We start from the raw sequence: 9,435 nt of genomic DNA, 5'->3' as shown, positions 1-9,435 counted from the left end.
TCTGGCTGTTTTGACCCATCTGTATATATGAGTAATTTATCCTGATATTGTTCCATATAGTTTTGAGTTATTATCCCTTGTGGTGCTATTTTAGAATTCTCTTTTAATATTTGTTGTATTCTTGTATCTACAGATGGTTTTATGAATCTCCAGGGTGGTACAGTTGGTATCGCCACAATGGGGCTTACTTGTAGCTGACTGAGACCTGTATTACGGCGCGAAAACTTTAGGCATGTTCGACTTTCATAAGGCGCTGCGCAGACCGATCAGCGGCTGACATGAAGCGGTGTATGCCGGTTAGAATTTTTGTCCAACTTGAGACAGCGCCGATGCCATGTCACTGTGACATATGGCATCAAAGAACAGCGATAGCTATACATGAGCAGCTGGATCCCTCAACCAGCGCAGCTTTATGGAAGGCCAAAAGGACAAATATGTCTTTAGACGTTACGTGTAAAGACGAATTTCGTGTATAAAGACGACATAGCGTCTGTATGCATTATTGCGCTTAAACACCTAATTACGTGAACGGACGTCTACGCGTGGACACATGATTGTGTGTAGACATGTAAACTCAAAGAATTAATTTTTCATAATAAAAGCACATCATCTAGCAATGAAAACACAAACGTTTAAGCATGTATATTTATTGAAAGTGTATTATAATAAACATTAATTAGTATGAATATGGATTAATTATTAGTTCTATATAACAGTTATAAATTATTTTAATTTTCTTTTAATCAATTTTTTTTATATATAATATCCTATAATGAATTAATACCAAAAAATGGATTGCAATGTTGTTGTTGTTTTCTGCATGGGGTGTACATCTGATATAACAGTATATTCTCACTGTTTATGATATCAGTAAATGAAAATTACATTCAATGACATTATACACCCATTTCTGTTAAAATTGTCATTCTAATTAAAGATTATAAAAATTAAATTATAACATTTGTTACTGTAAAAAATAGCGTGTTATAGTGAGAAAAGGTCAAATTAAGTTCTGTATTTGACTTATTACCAGATTTTTTTTCCAACCAGGGTTGACCTCTAGTTGGTCATTTGTGAAAACGTTGTACCATTCTCTATTTTTGTTTTTCAGAAATTAATTATTTAACTAAACTTATAAATGATATGTTTATATTAAACACAAATTCCTTGTTTTAGTTATTTAAAAAATATTTTATAAAAGTGGTACGTCACAAACAATACATGAAAAGAAGGCAGAAATTTTATAAATAAGTTTCGTAATAATAACCTTTAGCTTTCATTGCATAATTCATTGCTAACATTCTGTCTAAGATCTTGGTTGATGACAGGTTTGCAAAAAACAATAATAATAATAATAATAATTTTTTAAAAACCCATAAACAACAGAATTTTCAATTTGGGGTTAACTGTCTCTTGAAGGACATATGTACAGTACAGTAAATGTGGGAAAACTATCGTGTCAGTTACAGCTAAAATGTAAACCATGACATATTAAGGCAAATTCACACTGCAACAACAAACTCTAAGAAACTCTGTCGTTGGCTTTTGTTGGACCTTTTGCAGTTTGTTTTTGCAATGTCAATTGTCTTTCAGTGGACTAGAACAGATACCTTTCAAGGTTGACACAGCATCTCTTATGCTGTCTCGTTCTTTATAAACTGCACTGAAATACAGGCAGTACAATGTAACCAAAAACAATTATTGTAAATAACCCCCTTTTTTTTTTTTTTTACATTTACTATGCTAATTATTATTATTATTATTATTATTATTATTATTATTATTATTGTTATTGTTATTATTATTATTATTATTATTATTATTATTGCCTTGCTTTGGTGGTGAACAGCTTTCTGGGATTCACTTTGTTTAATTGTTTATCCCACACTTAGTTCAAATAATTTGTGACCAACATTAAATTAGACAAGTTTTTGAATCCATCCACTTTATCCAATTCTATTGTATATAATGCATGCTTTGTATTTGATTGTACAATTTATTTTTATATAATCCTCCCTTTCGTTTATCTATCACCTTACAGTGTTTTCTTTGTGCTTTATATGGAATCTTGACTTTTTAAAATGTCTAATAATGCTAATGATAACGAAGCTTATAGCCTGTTTATGTCGGTTACATGTTTACGACAGTAGGTGGCGACTAGTATTATTAAATCTGTATTTAGCGAGTCAAAGAATCGGTTCTTTAAAATCATAGAACGATTCATTCACCTAAAAGATTCTCTCAATTGTCTACTCAAATTGTCTTGTAATTATTATAATATCCCTATAGTTGCCAAAGGTTAAAGAAATATGAGCATAATTTCACGTTCCCACGAGTTAATATGTTTTTCAAGTCAAAGTTTAGAAATCATGACAATTATGATTCTTAAGTTAAAAGGGGAATATGAAAAAAAACATCATTAGTCTGTGAAGCTCAGTAAAACAGAGATCTACCATATGAAAGACGATATGAAGATATGATATGGATATGAATATATGAAATGTCTTAATGTCTTAATGAAAAAGTGAAAGACATGACTCCAACATGTATTTTGAAATGACTCCTCTTACTTGGTCGAAACATCATGTCATCATCACGTGACTGTAGATAAGTGCTGACATATACGGAAAGAGGAAATGACATAGAGTACATGCAGTGCCACGCATGATGGCACGTCACCTTTTTATGCATTATTCATGAATGACATGCCATAATGTAGATATTTACCACTACATGTTTAATAAATTTTATGCAAATGTTCAAGTTTTCAGGCCCGCCATTGGCTGAAACCTAAACGTCTATACACGAAATAACGTGTTTAGGTGCAATAACGCATCCAAGCGTTAGACTGTTGTTACATCCCGCTATCTTTGGGATGGGAAGTTTTTTTTTTGTGTGTGTGTGTGCTGTGCCATATTTTGTGTGCAGGTCCAAACTCCCTCCCAGAGTTTCCAGCCTGCCCTAGCCTGCCTTGCTCCCACCTCCCAGGATGACATCACTGATTGACGACCATATATAAAGAGGAAGAGGCGTGAGAATGGTGTTGGTTGCTGTTGCGCCTGGTTTCTTGTACAGTTATATGTATATAATTCTGTGTTTTACAATATACCACAACTTTGTGTGTTATTCCTGGTTTCCCTTATTTAAAGGTAAAATTCCATTGAATCCTGAGCTGGTTACTCTGTGTGGCCTGACCTAGACTGGGCCATAACAGATTTGGGGGCTCATCTGGGATTTATTCTTTATTTTTTGTGTGTGGTGAGTCAGGTTGTGTTGGTGTATTGTGTATTGGTCACAGACATAAAACCTGCATGTGTCACATCAATCTGTTGAAAAAGTATCATGCTTGTCCTTCACTGTCTGAGTCCAAACCTGTTCCTGCTGTGATGGCAGTTGTTACACTCAAAGTTCTCCTTCTGAATATTCTCCAGAGGTTGACGATCTATATCTCGGAAGAAACTGCATGTCTTGTCTCCACTTAGCCAATTCTGTAGCTGTAAAGTGGTTGCCAGAGAAGTTGGAGGGGTTGTTGCTAGGGATGCACCGAATGTTCGGCAGCCGAAATTATTTGGCCGAAAATAGCAAAAAAAGCATTTTTGGTGTTTGGCCGAATAAGTGAAAATGCCGAATAAATTTGACCGAACGATGACGTGTTTGATGACGTGACAAAATAGCCTAGCAACCTGAGTGAGGTGCATGAATGTCACGACCTCGATGAGGGGGCGCGCGCATGCACGAGCTACGTGCACGAGCCACGTGCTCTTCGGGTGTTTACTTTTTTGTTTCTGTTCCGGAGTATTCTGTCACATCGCGAAACGTAAGGGAGTAGAGTACAGAGCAGGTAAAGATGTATTTATTTAAGGATAGGCAGACAAATCCAAATCGTAATCCAAAAAACGTAGTCAAGACAGGCAAAGGGAATCAGAGTCGTGGTCACAGAAAACAGGATCACAACACAAAACAAGAAACATGAACTAGTACTATGGACTGGGAGTGGGACAACCAGCGGGGACTAAATGAACTAATCTATAGTTTAAACTAACTAAATCTATCAAGGAACATAACATTAACAATGTATCTAACTATATCTACTCTAACTCTGGGTTCCATTCTTTCAGCAGTCAGTTATAGGCCTAACATAGGCTATTCAAGGGGGGCTCAAAGATGACCACATCAAAATATTTTTATTTTACTCATTTATTTATTTAAAGTTATATTGTGCCTTGTTGGTAGCCTATGCCTGCTGGTATAAAAAAAAATGTTCAGTGTTAAATTAATATTTTGAAATTGTAGTTTTTGTAATTGATTTTTTTTCTTTGAAAAGCAAGACAAAATAGTAAAAAGCACATTTTGACTATTTAATTTATGCAATGGTGAAAAAAAAATGGTAAAATAAATGAAAAAAACACAAAAAAACGTGTCCGGTATTCAGCCTTCGGCTTTCGGCCAAGTTTTTCCATTATATTCGGTTTCAGCTTTTGCCAAGAATTTTCATTTCAGTGCATCCCTAGTTGTCACCATCATTTCAGCAAGACAATAAAACATTAATAAGTAGGTTTCCTAAACTATTTTCAGATGTTCCCTCCTGTATCACCATTATTGAACATGACATTGACATAGATGATCACGTGCCAATTAAACGACACCCATATAGGGCAAATCCTACTAAACGGGCAATTATGAAACAGGAAACTGACTATTTATTGAAAAATGGGTTAGCTGTTCCGAGTTTGAGTCCATGGTGCTCCCCATGCAGGTCCGAACTCCCTCCCAGAGTTTCCAGCCTGCCTTGCTCCTGCCTCCCAGGGTGACAGTGCTGATTGATGACCATATATAAAGAGGAAGAGGAGCAAGAATGGTGTGATTTGCTGTTAGGAGATTGTTTGGTTTGTGTTGCTCGCCCTTGTGGCGATCAAATTCTGTATTCTGACTGCTGTTCTGGTTTTTGACTTTGAGTTGGGTTGTCCCTGTATCTGTTTATGTATATTCTTCAGCTTTGTATATATGATTCACTTGGTTCACCAGCAGTAGGGGTATGGCTGCCATTTCTTTTGGGAGGTTAGGGAAGTACTTGTATTTTCTTTATTTTCCTTTTAGGTAAGCTAGCTACCTAACAATAGAATTCTTTTGTCTCTTATTTTGGCCTTGGCCCACCCTGAAGTTATGCCTGGTTTGGTTCCTTGTACAGTTATGTATATAATTCTGTGTATTACAATATACCACAATCTTTTTGAACAACCTTGTTTGTGTTATTCCTGGCTTCCTTTATTTAAAGGTCAAATTCTATTGAATCCTGAGCTGGTTACTCTGTGCGGCCTAACCTAGACTGGGCCGTAACACTGTCTATACAAGTAATGTGTAAAGACATTTTTGTCCCTCTGGTATGCCATACAGCTTCTCTGGAACGGCTGCAGGAGCTCTGAAGACGACAAAGCCATTTCACAACCGGCCGGACTCACTAACGACAATGATGTGCTTCTCATGTTTATTCTGACACCTTCAATTCCGTTAAGGCTCACAAATCCATATTTTTATAACAGTAAAAACCCTTTTCATGTAAACTTAATATTGTCATGTTTATCAAAATAAAACTAATAAAAATATAGACACCACTTTATTGGTTTTTAAGTAATACAGGCTTATGTTTGTAACGAAACAGGACAGCAGGCAGGAAGTAAGCGCAGGAGCGCTGTCTTTATTCATAAACAAACAAAAACCAAACACAGGGAGCGCGGTCTATACGGGACTAGTGAGTAAACATGAAACTAGAATCGAGGCAGGAAACGGGACATGACAACAAAGACCGCTTAGCATGCTGAACCTAGACGCTACACCCTCAATACTGGTGACTCTCAGTCTCAGGTATCTAGCTACAAATAATATCGCGCTACGTGTGCCTCCACCAGAGGGGTTTAATACAACATAATTAATACTAAACATGGACACCTGGGGCAAATTAACGACAAACTCGAACATGAAGCGAACAAACCAAAACAAACGTCACGTGTCCACGTCACCCAGTTCAGTCTCTAGTAAGCAGCGCCACAGTGCCATCTGCTGGCCGTGGCGTAACAATGTTGAACTTTCTTCTTGAACACTTGTGAAAAGTGCATCTGGTTGCTACAGTACATGTAAAATTTAGATGCCTGTTTATGTGAGAAATATTACATCTAATGCACTTCGTCTGTGATAAAGAAAGCAACCCCCCCTGCGAGCGTCACTACGGGAAGCAGAAAGTGTCCGACTTGACGGCTCCATTTTCTTTTTTTTTCTTTTTTTTTTTGTCTTTAATTTATTTATTTATTTTAATATGGTTCATTTACATGTGATTCATTTACGCATGATTCATTTACATGTGATACATTTACATGTGATTCATTTTCATGAGATTCGTTTTCATGAGATTGATATTCAAGTGATACATTTTCATGTGATTCATTTACGTATGATTCATTTACATGTGATTCATTTTCATGAGATTAATTTTCATATGATTCATATTCAAGTGATACATTTTCATGTGATTCATTTACGTATGATTCATTTACATGTGATTCATTTACTAATTTGCTTCTCTTTGAATCCAGTTTTAGACTGTGATATTACAAAGGTCTTTCCAGATTATTACTTGCTACACTGTATGAGATAACCTCAGTAAAATTGCCTGAATTCTATAATATAATTTGTTCACCATGTTAGGTTTAAATCCTCTAAAAACAGATTCGCAATTAAATAACATTACATCCTTCAAAGCATTGGCATGTTCTGCTTACTCTCACAATCCTCCAAACTCCCACACCCAAAGTCTCCATAAACAAATGAGACAGCAGTGTATCCTACAAAAACCGAACGTTGTCCACAATGTGAAAACAACTGGGAGAGTAAGCTGGACTAACCAACAAAATTACCAAGACTGATAAACAATCTGCACACAACAATAAATATAATGTCCTTACCTTTTAAAGACTTGTAACAAATAATATAACAGTGTAGCACGTAAAGCCGAGGAGATAACACTAATAAAATTAAATAAACAGAAACTCTAACCCGGTCAGAGCATCAAAACAGAGAAGCACATTAATACAGAAGTAAATTTTAAGAGGAGTGAGTCCACAAAATCTAGGTGGAGTAATGCAACGACGATATCTTCAATAAGAATCCAAATTCTGTAGAGCTGGAAGGCCGAGTACAAAAAATAAAAATAAAAGAAGAGCGAAAAAGACTCCGCTGTGTAGGTGATGCAGTTCACCCGATATCAAGAGTTTAACATAGTCTCCTGCTTCCTCCGCTGAAAGAAAGTCCTTCTGAACACCGTTATATGTAATGCGAAGCCGAGCTGGGTGAAGTATTCCATAGCGAGCGCCCTCAATACTACGAAGTTGACGCTGAACCTCGTTAAATGCAGCCCGGGCCCGGGCTGTCTTGGCTGTGTAGTCAGGAAAAACGGAGATGGTCAAATGCCTCACTTCTCTCTCGCACGGCGTAAAATGTCAACACAGTCACTGTGATAGTGGAATCTGCACACAATAGCTCGTGGTCATTCACCAGGCTTGGGCATTGGCTGAAGGGTCCGGTGGGACCTGTCCAAAACCGGCTCCTTCTCCAGACCAAACGCCTCTTTTAACAAGGCCGCTACAGGAGCAGTTGTACAGGTGTCAGCGCCCTCTGGAACTCCCACTATCCTAACGTTATTGCGCCATGACCTCGACTCCAAATCCTCACATTTATTCTCTAATTGAGTCACGGTCGCAGTGAGAGACTCGATAGTAGTCTTCATGTGAACTATGTCATCGGTGCAACCGGAGAGCGCGTGCTCCATTTCCCCAACAGTACCTTTCAGTGTTGATATGGTCGCCTCTGTAGCAACTTTATCACTAGCCAGCTGTGTTTTCACGGCCTGCAGGTCAAGCTGGATAGTAGACAGCACATCCCCGAGAGTCTTCTGGAGCTCCTGGAGCTCCTTTTTAAAAATATCAGCGATGTCCTTCCTCAGTAAAGCCAGCAACTCAAGCCTGAGTGCGGTGAAGTCAGGGTCACCGCTCGGCGACGTGGATACAGGGGGAGAAGGAGACTCGCTCACGGCGCGCACACTTGGCCTCAGTCGTGTCTGAATGCTACCACGGGTTTTCGTGATCTTTCCAGACATTTTAACGTACCACAAAGTTAAAATTGCAAACAAGGAAACAAAGTAGAATAAGTCAAAATATATTGTATGACCGAAAAGCGCAAATTAATTACAATTTTAACTGAAATCAGCAGGAGCCTCCAACTTCGCGTCCTACTCCATCGAATTCCGAATTCCGACGGCTCCATTTTCAACTTCTCCCCCAAATGCCAGCGGCAACTCTCGCTGATTGATTACTTCCAGCCGCACCAGAAAACACCTTTTGAAAAGAGAACAAGCGCTATCGACTCGTTAAAGGTCTGTTCACACCGGGACATTTTTCACAGCACGAAAAACTGTCCATTTAATCTCCCAATGGCTGTCAATGGGAGTGTTCACACCCTCGCATAAAACGCGTGGCGTCAAAGCTTAATTTTTTTTAAGGTCAAGGAGTTAGCTGTTTTTTTTGGACACTCCGTGTCAAAAACTGGCCAACCAATGAGATCTGCGCTTTTGTTCACGTGCCCGGAGCCGTTGAAGTTACATAAAAGTTACATAAAAGTATTAATGGCGCTCAAGTACAAAACTGTCTTGCTGAAGAAGAAGAAGCCAAAGAAGAAGACCCAAGTAAATAGCAAGATGAATGTTGAGCTGCTGGTGTCTTTGGTGTCTGAACACAGAGAGCTTTATGATTAACGCCGCAACTTCATGACTCATTTATGATGTTGTGGCCTTTTTTTTGGACGACACTGTAATGCAAGCATATATTCTAAGTGATCCTACATTAGACTACACTTTCTACACTAAATAGCATTGTTTGTTTCTTTGTCTCTTTCCTGCAAATATGCCAATGATAATCTGCTGATTGATGGTCCATTGTATTTATTTTGCACCTGGCGCATATATATATAAGTATTCTTGACCTCTTAAATAGCTAAGTGCCCCATTATTGAGTCGTGTATTATCATCTTGACCACAAAAAAGACTATTTATAGTCAATGCTTCATCAATTTGAAGGAACATTAACATTTTTGGGCACAACAATAGTTGCCTTATACCCGACCCCTCCCCAAAATAAATCTGGGTCTTCCCATAAGTATGTGAATGCTATTGGGCATTCACTCGGGGCAAAGAACATGAGAATGAGACACGAGTACGAATATAAAAATGATATTTTATTATGACACTTAAGCATCATTTAAACTTAACATACAAATATAAAATCGCTCTCCCATGAAGCACAATAAGGATTTTAAAACTAAGCACTTCTCCAGGCCCAGGCTTGGCGGGAACAAGGCAGCTACAGCTCGGGAGGTCATCCAAACCCACTG

The sequence above is a fragment of the Ictalurus furcatus genome, chromosome 28 (assembly GCF_023375685.1).
Source record: "Ictalurus furcatus strain D&B chromosome 28, Billie_1.0, whole genome shotgun sequence".
Classification (NCBI taxonomy): domain Eukaryota; kingdom Metazoa; phylum Chordata; class Actinopteri; order Siluriformes; family Ictaluridae; genus Ictalurus; species Ictalurus furcatus.
Note: the sequence above shows the minus strand (reverse complement) of the source record.